At 41.5% G+C, this 24863-nt stretch overlaps 1 long non-coding RNA gene across 1 annotated transcript; it reads left to right on the forward strand.

Moving 5' to 3' along the window:
• Positions 1–21777: 21777 nt before the first annotated feature.
• LOC119088712 lies at positions 21778–24863 on the forward strand. Its single transcript, XR_005092407.1, has 2 exons — positions 21778–21817; positions 24619–24863. It is a non-coding gene; the product is annotated as an uncharacterized LOC119088712 (long non-coding RNA).

Genomic DNA, 24863 nt, shown 5'->3' on the forward strand with positions numbered 1-24863 from the left:
TGGGTTGCCTGACATCTCTCTTTATTTAAGCTCAGCTCACATTTCCCCCTCATACTCAAGCCTCCTTTCCCCGAGTTAGAGAACTTGCTACATCCCATGGTAGCATGTTTATGTCTTGGTTTCACTAGACATTGTCAGGAGTGCAGTGTGGTTCTTAATTTGTGTCTTTGGACTAGTAGTCCTTGGCCTTTAAAAGTTATTGGTCAGAAAGGCCCCAGAACAATACAGGTCATTACCATTGTTCTTGCCTGCCCACCTTAACTAGATGGTAAGATCCTATTGCTGAATGCACCAGACACTTTGGTTGCAGGACCCGGAGAAGTAAGAATTCAGCAGATCAGGAAACTCTCCCTGCTGGTTAACTTTCACAGTGCTGAAAGGGGCTTGCTAGGCAGGCTGCTGAGAGAGAAAAGATATCAGTGATCTCACGTACTGCTGGCCATTGCATGTTATAATACCAACCCTCCTGGCGAGACATGCTCACTGGTGTAATAGTAATAAGACTGTCTATAGGGGTAACCGACCACTCCCATGATAGGAGTTGAGGCCTACTCTTCTGAAGGGAGTTCATGACTGGTATTATAAACATGATACAAAACAAAAACAAAACAAAACAACAACAACAAGAAAAAAAAATCCATGACTAATGAAGTAATACACACTAGTGGAGAATCAGTAGTTGATGTGTATTTTTGTAAATGGTCATGTTGTCCTTCTGCCGTCTAAATTTTTGTGTTATATTCATAGATATGTGCTGCTCCCAATCTTGGCCAGAGAAGAGTCTTATTGCAGTGGGTGGTAGTTAATGCTGAGATGTATTACTGTTCAAAGTGCTGAGAATAAGCTTTACCAGAGAAGGAACATCTGTATAAACCCCCCACCCAGGCTCAGGGACCATCACGGGAAAGGGGATGGAAAGAACATAAGAACCAGAGCATGGAGGAGCGCTGTGGCAATGCTGTCCTCCGGCTGTGAAATGGCTGTTGCTTATGCAGTAGCTGTGGGTACCTACACAGGACCTGCATGGTATCGAGCCAGAGAAAATCCCAGCAGGTAGAAGGAGGAGGCGCTCATGAAGTCGCAGGCTCCAGGCAAGAAGCCAGTGTGGCCACTGGTAGGTTCTCCACGCTCCATTGGATGACACGACACCCAGATGCCTATGAACAGCACTAATTGGACTCTGGGTTCAATTAATAAATCAGTGAATTATAAAATGAACATGTGAAATTGAGAAGGAAATGTGCTGGTGGGTCCTGGGGAGAGCTTAGGGTGGAATGAGCAGTGGATATGAGCAAGATCCATTGCATACATGTATAAAAATTTCAAATCATAACAAATGTGTATTAAAAACATTAGGGACAATTTATGCTAATGATCCATAATGAAAACAAGGTCATAATCTTCATTAGATCTTGATTTGGAAAAAAAGCAAGGGTTAAACAAGGATTATAAAATAATTTGAACTCAGATGAATAAATTTCAAGATAGGCCATTAAATAATATAAAGTTGTTATGTTTTAAAGGTTTGATAATCATTTGTAAGAGATACATACATACTGACAAAAACTAAGAACTCGTTTTTCTGTTTCATGCAATTTATATACTCAAGTGGTTTGGGAAAGAATTTATATAAGCACATGGATTGTGTCAAATGTTAAAAATCTGAAATGGCTGCCGGTGGTGGCGCACGCCTTTAATCCCAGCACTTGGAAGGCAGAGGCAGGTGGATCTCTGTGAGTTTGAGGCAGCCTGGTCTCCAAAGCGAGTTCCAGGAAAGGCGCAAAGCTACACAGAGAAACCCTGTCTCGAAAAAACCAAAGGGGGGAAAAAATCTGAAATGATTTAAGGGATGAGGATGAGGGGTTCCATGTATTATTGTTTCAGCTTTTCTGTAGAATTAAACAACAACAGCAACAACAACAACAAAAAAAACAAAACAAAAACAAATAAAAAAAAACCCTGAACAACAGTGACAAAGAAAAAGGAAATGTGGACTGGAGTGTTTTCACATCCAGACGGATGTCTGTCTGTCTGTGAAGAGTCTAATCCATTACTGGTCTGAAGAGCTGACATAGCTTACTGTAGCTGCTCCTATAATCAAAGTCACTGGCCTGACCTCAGACTAGCTCTTGTCTTGCAATTGATGATATAATCTGATGCAATGCTATTCATCAGAACCTTTGGAATTCTCCTTAGGGCTCATTCTTCTCAGAATTCTTCCTCTTAAAGTCTACAGACTGACCTGGATTTTGACCTTGAGAAGCCCACATGGAACCCGAAAACAAAACTTGCATGAACTGTAAGATCACCATCTGACCTTGACATACATGTACATGCATCGCCTGCACGCGTGCCCCCCCCCCCAGTCAGTGGCCAGAAAAAGAGGAGAAAGATTGAGCATCGGGGATGAATTTTTCCTGCAGAAAGAACATCTCTATCTTCCAGGACTTGATTCCTGGGCATGCCATCATGATGAGCAAGACTGACTTTGATAGGTAAAATAGCGACCTCAGAGGAACCCCGGAAAAGTCATGATAGTCTTTGGCAAGTAATGGTGGCACATGGGCCCCAGGAAGGATGATAACCAAATTCCGACTTTAAGTGCATGTTCTTTTATAGTAGAAAGACCAAGGGGCTGCTGGGATGACTCAGAGTAATTCTTGCTCTTCCAGAGAACACAGGTTCAATTCCCAGCACCCACATGGTGGCTCACAACTGTCTGGGAATCTAACACCATCTTCAGGCCTCCATGCAAAGCATGCATGTGGTGCATGGGCATACCTTCAGACAAAACACCCACACATTAAATAAATAAATAAATAAACAAACAAACAATTAAGGAAATATGACAAATTTTTGCCAATTCTTGGTGATAGACATGTTGTTTTTTTGTTATATATTATGGTTTAGCTATTTTCAAAATTCTTCAAACAGATCAGGAAACCAGATGTTGTTTCAGCGTCTCCCGGAAAAAAGATTTCCATGCAGACTTGTACAATGGATATGCCAACATGGATGTGCCAACTTTGTCATCTGCAGCAATGTACAGTGTTAGTCTGTTTTTCAGTACTGAAGAAGAGGAAGCAGATCTCCAAAGCTGAGCTTCTCTTGAATACAAAGAACTACACATTTTAATTTTAAATTGCCACACTCGGGTGTTTTGGATATAGTATTTCCTCTTAGTTCCCAGCAGCAGCAGAAAGAGGTGAGCAAATTAAATATAGGACCACAAAAACATATGCAATCTTTCCTCTATAACATGCAATTTCTCTTCCCCCTTTTCTCGTTTTAGAAGCTAAGAAAACAAAATTGCCCCCATTTATAATCTCCCTACTTTGTGGATTCTGGGAGCTAATAACATTTAAAATCACAATTTTAGCACCTTTGTACCTTTAGCTAAATGTAGCTTTCTCTATAAAATACATGAGACTAAAATGGTCTATACAGCTTTCTGAAACTGTGGTAATTTTTATCTTTGTGTGAGAGTGAACACAAGGCCTGCAGCTCCCCAAAGAATCTAGGGACTCAAGATAGACTGAGTGTTTTAGTATTGCTAAGGTCAGATTTAAAAGGTAGAAGGACCATGAGGCTGTCTGGGACAGGGCTGAGGGCATACCATTCCTTGGGGGAAGAAAGGCAGACACATGTCTGTTGGGGTACACTGGGTAGTGCAGGTCAGTTGAAGAAAGAAGCCACTCCCAAGATAAAATTTTAAGGCCTAATGTGGCAGCAGGAAGGTCTAGCCTCTTCTGATGGACTGACTAAGAGCCGTACAAAGGCGTATTTCTTGAAAGTTATACAAAGTATTTCCTCATACCAAGGTCCCTAATCTTAATTTACATGTCTTATTGAAGGAGAGTATCACATGCCTCCATGACTCTGGTCCTTTATTACGTACGTGTGCAATGCACAATAATATAAGAGCCTCAGGTGTGCCTGAGGCGTCTTGTGACCAATGTCATGGGATGGCTGCAAAGCCCCTTCAGCAAAAACAATTCTATAGATCCTGGGAAACAGTTACTGTTTTCCCAAGGATTCTTCAAGGTCAAAGTACTTCTAAAAACAACTGTTCATTCTAATATCTCCCCCTACAGTGATTCTGCTAAATTCTTACAACACATATCTACCTGTGATAATGTTCAGCCCTATCTGTTCTGAAAGCCCAGTTTTTCGCAGAGTTGACAAGTGCATACAAAGTGAAAAAAAAAAAAAAAAAAACAGAGGAGAAATTAGCCATTGTCCATATCCAGAGGATAGGACAACAGAAATAAATAACTCTCCTGGGTGATACACCAGTTTGCAGAGAATCTAAGCAGAATCAGTTAGGGCTAGTTATCTCTCAAACACTTTAAAAACACATTCATGTTTGTGCATGTGAGAGTACATGTCCATGTGTTAGGACACACACATGCCATAATGTAAGTGTGCAGGTCAGAGGTCAACATTAGGTCTTAGCTTATAAGCTTCTGAGGCAGTCTCGTGTCTTTGCCTGCCATCCTGCTGTAGCAGGGCTGGGATGACAGACATACAGCGCCATGTCTGGCTTTCATGTGGTCTCACAGGATGCACACTCAGGCAGTCCGGCTTGTGTGGCCAGTGCTTCTTTAGTCTGTGATCCATCTCCTTGGCTCTCAACTCTGCCTTGCCACTTCCGATATAACCAATTCTAGTCACCTTACAGAGAAACGGGCACTGTAGTACCCACAAAAGCGTCTACCTTTGGACCCCTGGAAGTGCAAGTATATTGTTTTCTATGTCACAGGGGAACTGCAGGAAAATGATTGAAGTTCAAAGTTATATCAAAGAACAGACTCATGGTGCAATGTCTACTAGAGTACAACATACTGAATGCTTCAAGGAAAAAGAGTGGTCATGAAATCATTACAAGCTGATGGAGCCTGAAATGCTGTTTGAACGATGGTAGGGTTGGGTGGGATGGGAGAAAATGTTAATAAGGAAGTGTCCAGGGACTAAATAGTTTCAGAGTTTTTCTATGCCAGGTCTGGGGGAACTGAAACAGAGAAGTCTGCTTTCCCAAGCAGTCAGCACATCTCTTTGGTTTGGGCTTCAGTCACTAGACCACGGTGACATTGAGGAGAGTCTAGGTAAGGCAGGGTCCCTGAAGCAGTGGCAGAGACAGTGGTGATGTGACTTGAGCTGTGATGGCAAACCTACCTCAGACAGAAGGGAGGCTGTAGGGACACAGAAGAAGGAGGGTGTGGCTCTGGGCACGTGGCAAAAGGATCAATAGAGAATAATGAACTACAGTGAACTCTCTCTCTGAATTGATAAGGGTTATTGAAAGAAGGAGCTGGAATGATGTCTGTTTAAAAGAATGTATGTGTGCACGCACGCACCTCCTGTTCTCTTTGGTAGTCACCTTTGGTCAAAATGAACACTGCCGAGGCTAAAGCTGTAACTCAATGTGTAGATGACATTGGCTTAGACAAGGCCCCATGTTCCACACCTAGGGCTCAGAAACAAACAAACAAGAAACCAGAATTGCTAGCATTGTTTGATTCGAAACATTGACTTGATGTAAATTTTTTTTCTTTTTGACACAGGGTTTCTCTGTGTAGTTTTGGTGCCTGGCCTGGATCTCGCTCTGTAGACCAGGCTGGCCTGGAACTCTCAGAGATCCGCCTGGCTCTACCTCCCACGTGCTGGGTTTAAAGTCTTGCCCCACCGCTGCCCTGCCGATGTAAAATTTATTGGTATCATTAACCCCAAAATATAAGTCATGTGAAAATAAAAAAACTAATATGCTTCCAAGAGGATGTGATAGAGATGACTTAGGCAACAGGTTACTCATGCTCCTTGCAATAATCAACAAATAGGCACACACACACACACACACACACACACACACACACGCACACACACACACACACACACGATATTCATGTGCCATTACTACACAGCTAGCCTCAGCTAAGGCTGCCAATGTTCCAGTCATCTTCTCAAGCTAAAACAAATTCCTCATTTAAAACTATGGTAAACACAGGATCTTAACGTAACTGTTTTGCAGAACAAAACAGTTTGTATGCAACTGGAAAGAGCTTGCAAATATTTGGCCGAGAAAAGGAATGGCTTGGTTTATGAGGGAAAAATTAAGTCTTAGATGTAGCCATTGATAAAGCCATGGGTAATTAGCTGATTGGATGAAAAGGCACAGTAACATCCCTAACAGCACCTGACCATCTGAGAAACAGTTCTCTCTGCTGTTTTCCTTCTTCAGAGAACTGTTGTTTGGGAGGCTGTTCACCTTCTGTTTGTTTGTACATTCCACGTTGTAGAGTCATCGTAAACTCTTTGGTCTCAAGTTGGCGTTGAATACTTAAAACTTACTGGAGGGCCCCCAAAGAACTTTTAATGATATGGGTAATCACTGAGAACATTTCTATTTGTTATTACTCCATTTAAAATAACAAATCATTAAATAGTAATAAGACTATCACTAATTACTGTATTTGCCCAAACATATACTTTATTAGAAGGCGTGGCTTTGTTTTGCAGTTTTGCAAATGTCTTTAATGTCTCACATGACAAAAAACAGCTGTGTCCTCATGTTTGCGGAGTATTTAATCTGTTCTGACATTGGATGTTTTGGATGATGTATTTGAAAATATAGCCTCACACAAATATGTTGTTGGAAAATGAGAGGAGATCTTACTTGCTTTTTTAGATGGTCATAGAGTCTCTGGAAAATCCCACTGAACATTCATGACGATGAGAATCCAGAAGGCAAGTGACCCATTAGCGTTATTACATAAGCATTCTGGACCTCATCGACAGGGGGTAGGCAAATCCAATAGTCTTGGAACTTGCCTTGGAGCAGTACTGCTCTGGCCCTGCTCTAGGTGATGTGAGTTCGTAGCTTTCCAGGATGCAGGAGGTTTCCTGTTGCCTGCGTTGGTCTTCCTGTTGTGGTGATATATTGTGTACCCTAATAAAGTTTGCCTGAGGATCAAAGGACAGAGCCAGCCACTAGATTAGACATAGCTGAACCATTTACAGACTCTAGAGGCTTCCTTCCAGGTCTGTAACCAGTATCTACCCTTTAGTTCCACTGCTCATCACACCGGTGGTGTGCCATTACTGTGATTTTGTATGGAACTATAAGAAATCTGAGCAAAAGTCTCTCCTCATGATCTTTTTGTTTCTAGCTGTATGTATTTGTTCATTAAAATTGTGTCAATGAACTAGAAAGATGACTCAGAGAATAAAGGCACTGGGTGCTGAGCCTGGTGCCCTGAGTTCCACCTCAGGACCCGCAAGGTGGACGGAGAAAACCAACTCCTACATGCTCTCTGTCCTCACACATGAGTCATGGCACTTACAGGCACACACACAGAACAAACAAGCAAATAAATGCCATTTAAAAAATTTCAAATAAAATTAGAATATTATTGATACTTAAAAGGCTTAATTCCAGCCTGGGAGACACATTTGTGAATATTAGTTGATTTATACATATAAACAGGTATTTATTCATCATTTCCATTTGAATCATGACCTCCTGGGTCATGGGGCTTAAAGGCTGACTCTAACAGTCCTATTGTGGGAGGGGTTCACAGGTTTTTTTTAAAGATTTGTTTTTATTTTTTATGTGAGTGTGTGTATGTTCATGTGCGCAGCACGCGCACATGCACACACATGCATGCAGGTGTTCACAGAGGCTAAAGGCCTTGGAACTCCTAGAGCTGGAGTTTCGGGCAGTTGTGAGCTGCACAGTGTGGGCATTGAGGCTGAACCCCAGGCCTCTGTAAGAGCAGTATGTGCTCTTAACATACATAACATAGTGCTGACCCATCTCTCCAGCCCCCACAGTTTTTGATACCCAAAACAGCAATTAGAGAATCATACAGTTCATAAATACAAACTCAGTATTCCATTTATCCTCTTTGTAGGAAAAGAGGCTAATACGACTCAGAGGGTGATAGATTTCTCTTATTCGTCTTATAACTGTGACTAGAGACAAAATGGCGCCTTTGAAGAGGGAATCACATCAAGCACCCCAAGGAACAGCATCCCCCTTGGAGCCAGTGTAGAATTCTAACAGTTTTCTTGAGAAGTGAACAAAGACGACATTTTCCTCCTTTGGGCCTAGAAAGGGGTCAGCACACATTTCACAAATAAACATCTCTGGGCCGATTCGATGCAGCTGCCATTCACAGCTGTGCAAGCAGGGACAGAGTGGTGTCAACAGTTTGTCACAGATTGATGTTTTAGCATTTGGCCAAATCCGAGAAATGTAGACTAGTGGTTTCAGCATCGTTTGCTTTTCTTTCTGTTTCTTTAACGATGACTTTTTAAATTCACATTCCACTAGCACCTAACAGTGCAGGTAGACAGGAGTGCCAATTTTATCCAATGAACACCTGTTACCCAGCTTTTGGGCACATGGTAGGTACTAGGTGTGTTGTGTTGGGTTGGGAAATGATGAATAAAATCCTCACATAAAAGAAGTAATAAACAGACATGGGTTCAGCTGCCATAAGTGACATCAAATACATATTTCTCAACAAAACCAGTGATAAGCTTTTAGGGCCCTGTTGTTCAGTACATTAGACAGGTTATTATTTTTGTAAAAATAGAAATGTTCTACAGCTGTGTGGTTCAATGTGGTAGCCACAACCACATCCCACCATGGAGCACCTGATACGTATCTAATGCAACTAAGGAACTGAATCTTAAGTTAACAACATGTTACGTTGCGGACAGTATCTTGCTATGTTGTCTTGAAGTCCTGGGTCCAAGTGATCTTAGCCTCATTTGCCTGCTAATTAAGGCACTTCAGGGATGTGCTGCCCTACCCAACTCTTTACTTTCAACTATTTAAAATTCAAACGGCTGCATGTGGTCAGTCTCTACATTGTTGGATAATGAGTGCAGTTCTAGAGCCTAGGACCAAATGTTAACCATTTGTTATCTAAACCCCTCAGACACTAGAGGAAATCTAGGTGTGCCACCAGATTTTAAAATTTCCTCCTAGAGTAAGTCAAATTATGCATCTTGTTATTAAAGCTCAAATTTGGGTTGATGAGAAGATTAACATACAGCTTCCTTCAGTTCAAAGCTAAGAACAGATCTGAAGATGATCACTAGAAGACCAATGTGTCTTAGAAAACGCCTTGTACATTCTAAATTTAAAGAAGGTGGAAGATTTCTATACTTTGAAGAGACACCATAGTCTATGGTTTTAATGACTAAAGAAAGTACTGGAGCTTTTTGATATTATAATAATCTATGAACTGAAATAGTAGGTTGGTACATAGCTCTGATGAAAGAGCCCGAGAAAATCAAGATGAGAAATGTCTATCGAATCTCTTGGGAACCCTGTGGTGTGGTTCACGTGGGCCAACGAAATGGCAGTGCCTCGGGGAAAATTCAGAAACCAAGCTCTCATGTTCACAGAGATAAAGGGAAGCCTAAAAACTGGAAGGGGTGGAGTCTGTAGTCAAAAGGTCCCAGTGCAGTTAGACAGAAAGTTGTAGACAACATCTAGTAGTCGGAGAATCAGAGCCCTATAACGAACACTCAAAGGACCATCACTTCAGAGCAAACTTTTAATTCACAAATTAGAAGACTGGAAAGAAATGTTAGGAATTGGGAGCTAGCTGAGCTCACATCTGATAAGGGCAGTAGAAAGAATGTGGTATTTGAAGTCAGCCTGAGATTCAAAGGGCTGAGTTTATTTTTCTCTTTGGCTATGTTACTTGACTTAGTTTCTACCTTTTGGCCTGTTCTATGGGAATAATTTATGTTAATATTGAGAAGATTAGTGGTGGGCCTGACATGGCAGGAACTCAGGCTGCATGGATACTCAGGGAGCTGTGACTGTTGACCATCAGAAGACTCACAGAAAGCAGAACAAATAGAGGAAATATGGTGATGCCCATGCCGGGCAGTAAGTGGATGTAATTTGAATAAAGCTGCCAGGTGCAAGAATGGGATATAAATGTACCAGGTAAAAACAGGTCCATCTAATCTCTTTCCCTGAGATTCTGTCAAAGGACTTGAGTTATCCATCACAGGCAATGGGAAACAATTGAAGGCTAATACCAAAAGCGGAAGTGTGGTACCTTAGCCAGTGGAATCACAGAAGGTAAATTCCAGGGAGAGGCAGAGAAAGCAGGTGGAGGTGTGATCATGAGGCAAGTGTGAACGTGTGGCCGTGACTAAAAACCAGTAGTTGTAGAAATGAAGATGAAAGGACACTTCATTTTCACTCCTGCAACTGAAGAAAGAATGGAGTCAACCTGAACTCACAAACCCATGTGACCAAGGGCTAAGGGGAGTAGAGATCTTGATCCACTAAGACCTTGGGGTACACTTTCCTCTCAACAAGCAAATGCTCCCAGACACAAGCAGCTTTTTTTTGGTCAACTCGTCAGTCAGACCATGGTTTCCTGTGTGGTGTGGCATCAGGTGTTCCGACAGTCACTAATCTTACCAGGACATACGGAAAGGCAAATCATTGAAATGATTACAAAACTTGTCTTTCTAGATGAGACAGGTGCTGGGAGTGGGCGGCACACACTGGTAAGCTCAGCAGTGGAAAGTAGGAGCAGGAGGATCAGAAATCCAAGGCCAGCCTGGTCTACATTCCAGCCTAACAGTGTGCCAGCCTGGACTATGCGGGCAAGCTTCCTGAGCTCCTGTCCCGAAAGCAAAACCAAAGTCAAGAAATGAAACAAGTAAGAATAAGACGGTGCCTTATGCTGACAGGCCGTGAGTAGGTTTGGTTTTAAATGTTTGAGTGGCTGTGACTATGAAGTTTTCATGGAAATAAACAGCACAGAAAAAAGTGAGAACAAAGAAGAAAAAGAGGAGGGTTTCCTTGGACACAGAGGTCACCTGGATCCACATTGGAAGATAAACAGTTCTGTTTGGCTCAAATACCTCTCAGACGATGTGGATTACTGGGAGGATAGGAACCTGTCTCTATATCTTAGCTTTAAGCCTGTAGGATTAATTATCATCATCCTCATCTTAAACAGAGATAGAGAAACATTCTGACGTTGAAACATTTTACAGATATGGGAGGGCTAACTGCTATCTTGACTGATGTAATCCAGACTCAGGGTGGTTTGTTGCCTTAACATCAAAAGATAAAAATGAACAGTGCATGCAACCATGTATAGATACTTAAGGACATGGAACTGCATTCTTAAAAATGGGTAAGGTGGAAAATTTAATAAGGGGATGGAGAGATTGCCCAGTGGTTAATAGTACATATTGCTCTTGCAGAAGACTCGGGCTTATTTCTCGGCACCTACATCAGGTAGCTTATAACTGCATATAACTCCAGTTCTGAGGGGATCTTATGGCTTCTGGCCTGTGTGGGCATCGGCACACATGTGTTACATATCAAAACACACATACACACAAATAAAAAATGAAAATTGCTTTTTAAATCTAAGCAATATTTATTATAAAATCATACATGTGCATGTATGTGTGCACTGTATGTATCATATGCAAATATATGTGTATATATGCATGTATGTGTCTATAAAATTACTGTGGGGTATATAATAATGAAACCTGAGAGGGAAAAATGCTTTGCATTGTCAGGTGAATTTTTTGCAATACAGGAAGTCAAATCCAGGACTTCATGAATATCAGGCAAGTACTGTCCCTCCTCGAGCTATACCCCCAGTCCTATTAAATTAATATGCATTTTCTTCTTTTGACACTGTCTTTAGAAATTCCCTCTAGAGGGAAATCATCATCCAGCTAGAACTGAACAAAGATCCAACTATTTACCTAAGGTGGATCCATGTGTTTACAGTAGTGTGCTAACTCATTTGCCTGCCTTAGCAGGACAGTTGAAGCAGCTATTGTGTGAAGAAACACTCATAAGGACAATGAGGGCTCTGTAGTCGAAGAGGGAACTGTTACTGGGGTGTAGGAAGAGAAAAACTAGAGTTTGGACTCCCAGCATAGCATATGGCCGGTCATCTCTGCGCAGACACCAGTGGATCAGTGCCATGTCTGTCCAGAGACTGAGTGTTGGAATGAATCAGATAGTTTGGAAAGCTTTATTAAGTCCATGGGAAAGAGTCAGGGCAGGAGCACCTGTCTTACTCACCTTTGCTTTGACAATTTTGTTAATTGAAAAAAAGTTCTTCATACAATATATTTATTTCTTCAATATGTTTTCCCCTTTCCTCAGTTCCTTCCCAGATCCTCCCCACCTCCCTATCTTTTTTTCTCTTTTTTATGTTCTCTCTCTCTCTTCTCTCTCTCTCTCTCTCTCTCTCTCTTGTCCAATTCTTATGTTCTCTCTCTCTCTCTCTCTCTCTCTCTCTCTCTCTCTCTCTTTCCTGAGACAGGGTTTTTCTGTGTGGTCTTGGTGCCTGTCCTGGAACTCACTCTGTAGACCAGGTTGGCCTCGAACTCAAGAGATCTGCCTGCCTCTGCCTCCGGAGCGCTGGGATTGAAGGTGTGTGCCACTGCCACCCGGCTCCAGCATCTCTCTTTAAAGAACAAACAAACAAAACCAAGAAACACACACAAGCCCACAAAAGCAGAAACCAAAATATACAACAAAAGACTATTAAGACACACACCCCTGAAAAAAAAATAATAATAAATAAAGGCCCAAACAAAGCAAAACGACACAAAAAGTCTACAAAATGCTGCTGGGTTTGTTTTGTGTTGGCCAACTCCTCCTGGGAACAGGGCATGCCCTGAAGTGTACTTGAGATTCCATTAGGAAAAGTTAATTTTTCCTTTCCTAGTGGGTATCAACTGTAGATTATTTATTGGTGAGGGCTGGGAGCGCATGTCCTCTTCCTTCCTCTCAGTTGACAGCTAAATTTTGAGCCACGGCCCTTCTGAATGTGTGGACGAACGTGTGTGTGTGTGTGTGTGTGTGTGTGTGTGTGTGTGAACATGCTGAGCATTCCTCCACCTGCCATGGGTCTTTGCTGACTGCTCAGTGTGTTCACATGGGGGCTAGCAGACCACTGAATCGCTCTCAAAGAAGTCTTGCCACCCAGAGTCTCCAAGACGAGTCACTCTGCCATGTGGCTGAGGCAGAGGGAGACAAAAACTTCCACACCAATCCGTGGCTCTGGAGACACATTTACCTAGCCCGCCTTATTGTCCCTACTCTCTAAGCTTAATCTCTGTTGCTGTGATTAAAAAGCCTGACCAAAACAATTTAGGACGAAGGGCTTATTTTTGTTTACAATTCTAAGTTACAGTCTATTCTCTCAGGGAAGTCAAAGGAGAACTTACACAACATAGTATCCACTGGCAAGAGCAGGCAGAGAGATAAGAATTCACACATGCAACCTCTTTGCCTGCTAAGCTGGCTTTCTCCTCTCTTAGACATTTAAGGACCCAGCTCTCTTAGGTGGCCTCAAAGATTTTGATTTATTTCAATATCTTTTAAAGCTGTAAAGTGCTAGAGCATATAAGATTAATTATTTAACAGCCAATCAACAATCACTGCAAACCCTTAAACGTGCCCAAGAGGCCAATCTGATTGGGGTGATGCCTCAGTGAGACTGTTTCCAGTCGATGCCAGGTCATGCCAAGTTGATACCTCAAACTAAAGAGCACACGACAGCTTTCCATCCGTCTGACCTCCATCTCTTCCACTTTCTCTTTCTCTTAAAATCTGGAGTGGAGGATGATTGGAAACACTGGAGGGGAGTGAGGTCATGCTGGGTTGGCAGTAGAGTTCTACCCTAGTTCCCAAGTTCTCATTTCTAAGGGTGTCTCTGTGTCCCCCCAAATGGGCGTGGCCAAACCTAATCTGCTCTGCACAACATTAAGGGGCCACTGACGGTGTGTCATAGGATAGAGACCACACCCCATCTGAAGAGCGGGTACAATGGGAGGAGGCTTAGGGTTTGGTTCATCTGGATTCTCCCTGCTTCAGTTAAAACTTTTCTCCCTGCTGGACGGCTTCCGTTTACAACCATTTGCTCAGAGACTTTATAATTTGAGGTACAAGTTTCTTGCAAATTTACATTAAATCCCTGAAGGGAGTTTTATCAGGACAAGGGCTCTGCATTCTTTCCCTCTCATGGCCCATCTACCCCCAACCTCCTGCATTTCCCAGTCATTCTGAGATAGAAGTCTCAGAGCTCCTTATGTGTTATTTCATAGTCCAAAAATGTACATCACTTCATTGTTCCTATCTTGTTGGGTTAAATCATCTCAACTCTCTTAGGCAGCCTCAAAGTTTTCGATCTATTTCAATTTTTTTCAAGCTTGTGAAACGCTAGAATAGAAATTTAATAATAAAAGATATGTATTTTGTCATGATTGTTTAAAAAAAGTGTGTGTGAGAGAGAGAGAGAGAGACCAAGAGATAGAGGGAGATGGGGGCATGTCCCTAATGTGTATAGGGGCCATAGTGACACACACACACACACACACACACACACACACCATGCACGCACGTTCTGTTAATTTCTTGGGTAAATGGGCAGTCAACAAACATCAGTCAGTCTTCCCGTGAATGGGGACACATATTTGGGAGGTTGAGGTGGAAGAGATAGTGAAGATAATTGTTTAACTGTTCCTGAGAATGAGGCAACAGCTTGTGGGTTGTGGAACAGGATCCTATTGAGGCTTTTATTGCCCCACATGGCTGATACACTTCCTGGGGTGAGCCCAAAGAGGAGGGGGGCCTGCTAAGGGAAATCCAAAGAGAAGCACTTGATTGACAGGTCCAGAGGAGGCTTTTTAACATCAGGCAGTGTCATTAGCTAATGAGGCTCCTGTAAGAGGCTAACCTAGGGTGTTTGTTTCTGCTCCGGTTTTCGTTAGAATTCTACGAAGAGAGAAAAAGTTGGCTTGGTGCTTTGCCTTTTTCTTTTTCTTCCTTCCTTTCTTTTTTCCTTCCTTTCTTTTTTCCTTCCTTCCTTCCTTCCTTCCTTCCTTCCTTCCTTCCTTCCCTTCCTTCCTTCTCTTCCTTTCCTTCCTTTCCTTCTCTTTCCTTCCCTCTCCTTCTCCTCTCCTTCTCCTTCCCTCCCTCTCCTCTCCTTCTCCTTCCCTCCTCTCTTCTTTTGTTTGTTTTTTCGAGACAGGGTTTCTCTGTGTAGTTTTGGAGCCTGTCCTGGATCTCGCTCTGTAGACCAGGCTGGCCTTCAAACTCACAGAGATCCGCCTGGCTCTGCCTTCCGAGTGCTGGGATTAAAAGCATGCACCACCACCACCTGGGGGTGCTTTGCCTTTTGTCTCATTTGCCCCGTGCCTGACCCAGAAGGCAAAAGCAAATCAATATACCTCCATGTAGGGCGAACAGGCAGCATCAGAGCAGAGAGTGAGACAACCTCAAAACAGGAGCCGTCCAGAGGCAGCCAGATGGGGCTTTGGTGCAAAGGGGAGGCCCGGACCCCCAACTTTCTCTCACAAAACGGGAGCATGTCGCTTTAATGTTTTTCATTATTTTTTTTTTTTATTCTATGTGTATGTGTTCTGCCTGTCTGCATGTGTGACTGTGTTGGGGTCTGTGGGGGCCAGAAGAGAGCTGCAGGTCCCCTGGGACTGGGGTTCCAGGTGGTTGTGAGCTTCTGCATAGGTGCTGGGAACGGAACCCAGATCCTCTGGAAGAGCAGCCGGTGCTTTTAACTGCCGAGTCAGCTCTCCAGCCCAGAGAGTGTCAGTTTTTTAAAGCTCATACATAAGGACTTTCCTGTCGCCTGTATGTTATGCAGCAAACACGGAGGACAGAGACTGTGTAATAAACATCACTCTGTATATCTACAACTTAGCTTAGGGATACGCCCACCGATTCTTTTTTTTTTTTTTTTAATCACGATGATAACTTGGCCTGATTACCTAATTTCCCCCCTATTAGTATTCTAAGCCATCTCAGTTCCTACTACAGTGAAAATGCCATTTCCTTCCACAAGAGATCCAGCACATACTTCCACACAGTTGTTACGCATGCCCCGCCCCCCTTGTGTGTACAGACAAGGACTTGAAAAGTTGAGAGAGACTTCCATAGAGGAAAAGTGCCAACAGTGTCCATGGGTAGGAGCAGATTAGCCCATGGGTAGCAAACCCAGACATAAGAATATTATTTGAGGACCAGAGGGGTGTTACCCGTGTGAAGCAAAATAAAAGATGTGCCTGTTCCAGAGTCATGTGACAAAAGACATGTGGAGAAAGATGCAGCATCCTCTCAATCAGATTAAGCAGAGGAATTGGCCTCGGAGCCAGATGTCCAGGTGTTAGCGGAAGCTCTGCCCTTTGCTATGATGGCAAGGGCAAGGGATTTCCCAAGCTTCAGTGTTGTGTCTGAAAACTGCCTGGTGCTGGCAATGGTGTCTGTCTCTGAGATCATGTCAGGGTATGTCAGACTCTGAGGACCACAAAAACACAGGAAGAACGAGTCTTGTCTTAATATACCCCCAAAGCGATAACTTTCTTTCAAGTTACCAGGTTCTGAAATAATTTAAAGACCGTCTGTTTTAATCTCTTTGTGTAGATTTAGTTCAACACCAGTATTTTCAGTCTCATCATACGTATTATCTATGGAATATTTATCACCATGTAATTTGACAAATGCTTTTATTTATAGAGTCAAAGCTAAGCTTTTAGTTAGACACGTGAAAGATTAAAATACTGCAGTTTGGTCCAGCATGGCTAATGAAGTTCAAGCCTCCCAGTTAATATTTCTAATGGAAAGACTTTGATTCAATTGAAAGCCTCCCACCACAATAGAGCAACGCAACAGAATGTAACATATAAAGTATCATTTAATTTTTTTTTTTTTAGTTTTTCGAGACAGGGTTTCCTCTGTGTAGCTTTGCGCCTTTCCTGGAGCTCACTTGGTAGCCCAGGCTGGCCTTGAACTCACAGAGATCCGCCTGACTCTGCCTCCCGAGTGCTGGGATTAAAGGCGTGCACCACCACCGCCCGGCTTGAATCTTCATTCTTTCTCCCATTTTCTTTTGAATAGTATCTTGCTGGTTGTTCTGGCTGGCCTGATCTCAAACTCATGGCAATCCTCCTGCCTCAGCCCCCTAGGTGCTGTGATTCCAGGCAGGTGTCATCATTCCTAGCTTGAACATTTCTTACCCTAATATATTTATATTAGGGATATATATACATATATATATATATATATATATACATATATATCCCTAATGTAATCTATATCTATATCTATATCTATATCTATATCTATATCTATATATATATATCCCAACTGTGGTATTTCATCAACATATTATAGAGTGAAATAAACATATCTAGACTTAGTGCTAGCACTTGGATTTAGCAAACAATTCCTGAGCACCTAGGGCTGCCAGCCCCATGCTGTGTTTCCAGGATTGTGCACTGTACTTATAAACACTTGAACATTTGCCCCATTGGCAAAAATTTGTTTTCTTGATTTGGGCTTATTTTTTAAATTTTTCCAGTGAGCCTGCTTTTCCTGTTTACAAGTCTTGGGAATTCCGGTCCTGCAGCTTTGAAGAAGTCACAGCAAGCCTCTTGGCTGCTCAGCTGTATCAAGACAAAAGGGGAATCCTCTTCAAGGGGCTCTCTGCTTTTTGACTACTCTCCCCAGGTGGGAGTCAAATGGAAGCCTTCCCTGGTGCTATCAGTCTCCTCAGCCTCAGAGCTCACTCACTGATGTTCTAGCCCCTGCAAAAACCCAGATTTTTCCAAGTGTTGTCAGGAGTGGGCTACTTGTTTGCGAAGAGGAAGTTGAGCCCCTTGAAACCATTTCGGAGGTACTAAAATCCTTCCAAGGTGATTTTGCTTCTGCACTAATTTTCGAAACAATTTAAGAAACACTCTGAAGTATCAAATATTCCAGGAAAGGGGCATATCACTGAACACTCTCCTGCCATATTGGGTCATTGGATATGCATACAAAGCCTCAAAGGCAGAGACTGTCATCAGCCTGGTTTTACAGAGTGGGACTTCACTGAGTGAAGCGGCTCCCTCAAGGTACAGCAAGTAGCCAAAGGCAGGCTCTAGAGTCGCACAGCAGACCCGGTGGCTGTCCCCAGCCACGCCAGGGCTCAGTGTGAGGGTCAGTGGCATACACAGAGCCCACCATCATTTTATTGTTTCCCTACATTCCCTGATCTCACAGAGATGTGGTGATAGTATATGAATACAGTACTAGGGGCTTATAAGGTATTTCCCATGTGTCACAACCATATGATTTTATTTCAATAACTGTTGGTACTGAGAGAGTGAGAAGCATCGTGAAGTGAGTCACCTTCCAGAGATCTTATTCTACATGGACACAGGGCTTCTCCGCAAATGTTAAGTTGAACTTCACAACGGAAGCCTGTGGAGGATTTACTTTGATACTTAAAATGCCACAGACACATGTAGTTATAGATTCCCAGCCAACTCTGAAATCCATCTCAGTAGGCTAGTCCTTGAACCTTCTCAAAACTACCATGTGAATTTCTTGGCTCCTCCTTCTAAGGGGATAAGTCTCTGAAGGCTGGTTGTTTTAAGGGCTGCCTGGAAATTCCTGGAGTTTCCTGTCTGTTCACAGTGTAGACAATATAAAACATTAAGTTTTACTAAAGCGAAGTGGCCAGGGTTTATATAGACCACAAATAGCTAGTATGTCCTCACAAAAGAAAGAATAAACTGATTTTCTAGGGTTGAGCATATTGGTAGAACAGCCATGAATTCCTCATGACTGTTTTAGTGGAATGTAGCATTTTTGACTCTATATCTTAAAGACGTTTTTATTAAAGTGAACTTTAAATGTGTGAACAAAATTGGGCTGCCTAGGGATTTTTCCAAGTGGGTAGTAAACAACAGGAGAGAGAGAGGAGAGAAAGAGAGAATCTGAATGTATGTGTGTGTTGGAGGAACATGGGGACTTGGTTGGTACTAGGATGGCTATTTTATTTGTATGTTGTTGTTTTTAATTTGCCCAAGACTTATGAATGAAGGGAAGAGATTTACATGTTAGAAAAAAAGTTGAATATAGCATTGATGAACCTATTTCACCAAACTCAATGTTGATTATGTTTCTGACACATTGGGGCTGGGCTAGAGGGTCTTCAAGTTAGAGACAAGTTGGCTGAAGATCTGCCTTCTAAGGGTGGCTGTTATGGCTGCAGGAGACAGATCTGAGCCTGTTATGGTAAGGTACTGGTATAGATAGGACACAACATGATCAGGATTCAGTAGTAGAGCCTTTTTAGAGAAAGGGCTCTGGGCTCTGGGCTCGCCGGCCTGCATGTGTGAGGCCCTGGGTCCACTTGCACCACAAACAAACAAACAAACATCTACAACACAAAATAAACCCCAGAGAGCATTAACTGCTGAGATGTGTTTACCAGAAGGAATAACTATAAACAAAGGTATCCTTGGCAATGGATTAGTTACTTTCTTATTTCTGTGACCAAGTACCTGGTAACCAAGCAACTCAAGGGACAATGGGTTTGTTGTGGCTCCTACTCTGAGGAATCCAGTCTGTCATGACAAGGAAGGCTTTGTGGGAGGACCGGGAGGTGGTCAGGGACACTCCCTCCACGGTCAGGAAACGGAAGGAGTGGTGCAGCTGCTCCCGGAATTTTCTGCCTTTCCCTTGTTACTCAGTCCGGGTCTCCATCCTACGGTACAGTGCCACCCATGCTTAGCACGGGTACTTCCTCCTCAGTTACACCGCTCTAGAAATAGTCTTATAGACATGCCCAGAACTGTGTCTCCTGGGTGACTCGAAATTCAGCCACCACAACAATGAAGATGAACCATCACAGTGATACAGTCTTGTAGAATACGACCGTAGACATAGACACTCGTGGCTATTTAAGTTTAAGTTTGTGTTAATTAAAATTTATTGCAATAAAACATTTCAGTTCCTTGGTTGTGCTGGCCACATTTTAAATCAGCATCCACATGTATGCCGTGGCAGGGGCACTGGGCAGTGGAGACACATGACCTCAGTGAACACAGGCATTATAGAGTGGCGGTATAGACACATGGTCTCTCCATTAGGGGAGAGATTTCTACTGACCAGTGTCAGGGACCTGCGAACAGGAGAGGAGAGGTTAAGCAAATATTTGGTAAGATCTGGACCCACAAATGGAGATTATGTTCGAAGAAGAAGCTTATTCGTGCCACATCAGGAGTTTAAACCTTGCCCACTAGGCTAGACAGCAGTCCTTTTCTATGAATCAGCAGATAGTCACTATGCTGGCCTCTTGGGACCATGTGAATTTTGCCAAAAACAATACAACTCTGCTACTGTGTCATGACAATGAATGATCATGGCTGTGTTCCATTTGTTATTTGAGTGGGGAAAAAGTGCTTAACAATGGGCTGGATTTGATTCACAAGCTATATTTTGCTGACCCCTGCATGAGGCCAATGGAAGCCATATGTGTGTTAAAGCCAGAATATTATGTAATTGTGTGCCTAGAAAGTGTTTTCTAGTAGCAGAGTGAAGGTGGATTTAGGGAGTGTAAGATACGAGACAAGAGCAGTCTGCTCAACGAGGAGATGACCTACGTTCTGAATGGAGCTCATGAATTGTGATTGGAGAAAAGGCAAGTCAGGGTGCTGGTGGCAGTGGAGACTAGAGAGACTGAACTCACCAAGTTATAAAACATAGAAAGAGGAACAGATTTGGGAAAGATGACTTCATTAGAGTCAGGTGACATTTGAGGGGTTGAGCGTGGGAGTCATCAGCAGAGACTTGGCAGCTGAAACTTGCAGAGACAAAGAAAACCCAGGGAGGCAGGAGAAGTTTGTGGACGATAAAGATGTGCTTGGAGCATTACCAGATGGAAGGTACAGGGTCAAGGGGACTGAGAAGGAGCTGTCCGAGGTTCGCAGAGGAAACCCAGGGAAGAATGGAGCTGGGGGAACCAACAGATTTGCGTGAGAAGCCTGAAAAGGTACCCTTGGCTTTGGCAATTAGGAAAAGGTTTTGAGCATTACGTAGAACTGACTTTGCAAAATAAAGTAAAACCAAAAGAGCGACCACCAGCGCCTTCATCCTTGTTGGGAACTACATTAAGCAGGATGGGAAGGACCACTTTTTTCTCGTTAGGGTTCCCCCAAAGCAGTGAAAAGTGAGCATCTCCCAAAGCTCACTATGTAAAGTATATGCTGTGATCACTCTGTGGGCGAGAAGGCAGGCAGGATCACGCTGGGTGAAACTTTGTAAGCTTTCCAGACTGACTTCATGTTGTGAAGTAGTTTGGAACATTTGTAAGTTTACATTTGGAGTTCAGATTTTAGGTTAAATGAAAGAAAAATGGGAGTCTTAGGCCAGTGACCCTAAAGGGGTTTTTATTTTTCTTGTAATAACCATTAAAAATTTTTTTAAACTTTTTATTTTTGAAATTACATTATAATTACACTATTTCTCCCTTCCCTTTCCTACCTCTAAACCCTCCCCTCCTTACTCTATTTCAAATTCATGGCCTCTTTCTTTACTAACTGATGTTACATGGATATCTATATCTATCTATCTATCTATCTATCTATCTATCTATCTATCTATCTAGATATAGATATAGATATAGATATAGATATAGATATAGATAGAGATAGAGATAGAGATAGAGATAGAGATATTGTGGTAGCTTAAATGTAATCATCCCCCATAATCTCATAGGGAGTGGCACTATTAGGAGGTGTGGCTTTGTTGGAGTAGGTATGGCCTTGTTGGAGGAAGTGTGTCACCGTGGGGACGGGCTTTGAGGTTTTCTGTGCTCAGGATACCACCCAGTGTCTCAGTCGACTTCCTGTAGCCTGCAAGATGTAGCACTCTCAGCTCCAGCACTATGTCGGCTTGCATGCTGCCACGCTCCCTGCCATGATAATAATGGACTGAACCTCTGAAACTGTAAGTGAGCCACCCCAATTAAATGTTTTCTTGACAAGAGTTGCCGTGGACATGGTGTCTCTTCACAGCAATGAAAACCCTAACTAAGACAGATATCCATATATATTCCTAAATACATAGAAATATTTCATTCTGAAGCTACCTTAATAAATAGAGTAACAGCAAATTTAATATAGAATCACGGGATTGAGTGTTCTGTTTTTATAATTTAATGGTCAAAGAGTTAGTCCTTGCTTCATGCAAACATTTTAAATGACTTATAGCCACCTTTGAAAAGGTTTACAGCAGGAGAACATTTTACATGCTTTCTGGATGAATGTATCTCACCAAAAGTAGATCAACTTGCTTATAAATGTTTTTAAATCTTGAAAAAATTGACCAAACCAGGTTCATGGTTTATAGGAAGTGCTTCTTTCTATAAAAGTTATTTGATCCTGAAAGAACTGCTTAGATTGGAGCATAAAAGTGGAGCACATGATGTGGGTATAATTTAGTTTCACCCGTATTAGGCACATTCCAGGAAAAATAAAACAGAGTCACACAGACAGCAGCTCCTTCAACCTGGGACCTGTTGGATCTTCAGGAGCAACTGGAATGCATGTGCAACTGGTCCACGTTGTGTTATGGGGTGACTTTGTTCTCAGGTAGAGGGGGTTCCTTGAACTTCCTGGCCTGACCATGTCCTGACCTGAAAAGTCATTGTGAGAACTCGTAGCTCCTTTTGCGTGGGCGGAAAGATTTCTAAAGGGCATAGGGTAAGAAGATGCCAGATTCTGTGCTGAGCAATGCTAAAAGTAAAAGCTAGTCACTGTACCTGTCTTCCTTGTTTTCGATTCTGAGAGGATAGAAGTAGGATCACACACAGAACTTTGTAAGAATTTAGAAATGTTACCATCAGATTTTCTTAGAAAAACACCCACGAAAGGTGTCAATAAATATGTAAAACCACAAAAAAAGAGGAGCTACAATATAAACGGTGGTGGAGAAAATCCCTAGTAGATAGTAATATCACATTACGTAAAGTGCAATGCATACATTGTTATAGCTCATTATTACATACTATAATGATAGAAAAGGTATGATAACCATGCAGATGTAAAATTAAGTAACTCAAAAATCCATAATATGTAATCGTCTTACAATAACAAAATTAGGGTAAGAAAATATAAACATGTACTATTTTAGGTTCACAAGAAATTACTTCCACAATTTAGAACAAATACTAAATAGATTGTAGAGGAAAAGTCAACAGACCAAAGTCTATAGTATTTACCCACAAATGTATTGATTTTTAAAGAAATTGTAACATAGAAGATCAGCTAAAATAAATGATTCTAACCCCCTAATAGAGACAGATTTTCAATCTGTGTCTGAATGAACTGAAAAATAATAAATTAAGAATTTCTGTATGAGAATATCACTTAGATGGCAATAGATGAGTCCCCTAGTTGTAAATTCAGTGAAAGGAAATATGAACATTAAACAATGTAGTGGAAATGTTCAATTCAGTAGTAATTAAAGGAAATTGATTTAGATCATTTTTTCTTATTTTATTCACTAAGAAGTAAACCTAGAAAGATCTTAAATTTCATCCTGTCAGTCTATATATGCATAAACTAACAGAACTGAATCTCTTTGATTACCTCTTGGATTTTAACATAAGGAAATGATCTAAAATAAAAACTCTATGTATGGACATGATTATTTCAGTTTTTCTGACTGAAAGAATTCTGGCATTCACAACTATCTAAAACTATTTGTATCATCAGAGAATATGTTATAATCAATACAAGAACTGTGAACAGGGGTGTGGTGGCATAAGCAGATCTCTGAGTTCAAGGCCAGCCTGGTCTACAAAGCGAGTTCTAAGACAGCCAGGGCTATATAGAGAAACCCTGTCTCAAAAAATCCAATAAATAAATAAGCAAACAAACAAGCAATAATAAATTGTGAACAGTGTGTATCAACATGGAAATATGAATTACTCTTAAGTGAAAGGTAACATGATTTATAAAATATGAATCCCAGCACTCGGGAGACAGAGGCAGGCAGATCTCTGTGAGCAAAATGCAGGACATCCAGGGCTACACAGAGAAACCCTGTCTTGAAAAAACCAAACCAAACCAAAACAAAAATAAAATATGATAATGAATATGGTTATGGACAAAGATTGAATGGCTAAGTGATACAAGAGAAACAGCTACAGCAGTGATATTTTCAAATTACTTCTGATGTATTTTAAGTAATATATACAAAAATATAGATAACCAGTCAAGGAAATAGAACCAATAATCATAAATTTCTTTTAATTAAAAAAAAATCTCTCAAACTATATGTCTTAAGACAAGGGTTCATAGTATCAGTTTATCACAATTCACTAATAATCTTGTTCTAACCATAGTATCAGTTTATTATAATTCACTAATAATCTTGTTCTAACCATAGTATCACTTTATCACAATTCACTAGTAATCTTGTTCTAACCATAGTATCAGTTTATTATAATTCACTAACAATCTTGTACTAACCATAGTATCAGTTTATCACAATTCATTAGTTATCTTGTACTAACCAACCTAATAAGACCCATGTAGAGACATCTGGAAGACTAAACATGAAGCAGCAAGTTCACTTTGTGCTCTGTACACTAGGCTAGTGACATTTGGTCTTACTTTAGGGAACTAACAGTATAAAGTATGTTAGCCATACTTTTGGGGAGGGGCAGTCTGATTTGGATATTTCTGGTTCCTAATTACTTAACACCCTGTCCTTTTTTTTTTTTTCTCTCTTTCTCTTTCCAGATCAATGACCATGTCTCCTGGAACAATCTAAGAGAATTCAAGGCATTGAAACTTTCACAATGTAATAGTGTCTAGCATAAAGGAAGCATTTGACAACTTGTTAGGTACTATTTGTTATTGTATTTCTAATTTTAAAATGTATGAAAAGACTTGAACCTTTTGTACCTCAGGACAATGTTATACTTAGAGGAAAAAGAAACAATTTCTATTTCTAAAGAAATATATACTTTTTATTCCCCAAATTA

Source organism: Peromyscus leucopus, chromosome 11 (assembly GCF_004664715.2).
Source record: "Peromyscus leucopus breed LL Stock chromosome 11, UCI_PerLeu_2.1, whole genome shotgun sequence".
Classification (NCBI taxonomy): domain Eukaryota; kingdom Metazoa; phylum Chordata; class Mammalia; order Rodentia; family Cricetidae; genus Peromyscus; species Peromyscus leucopus.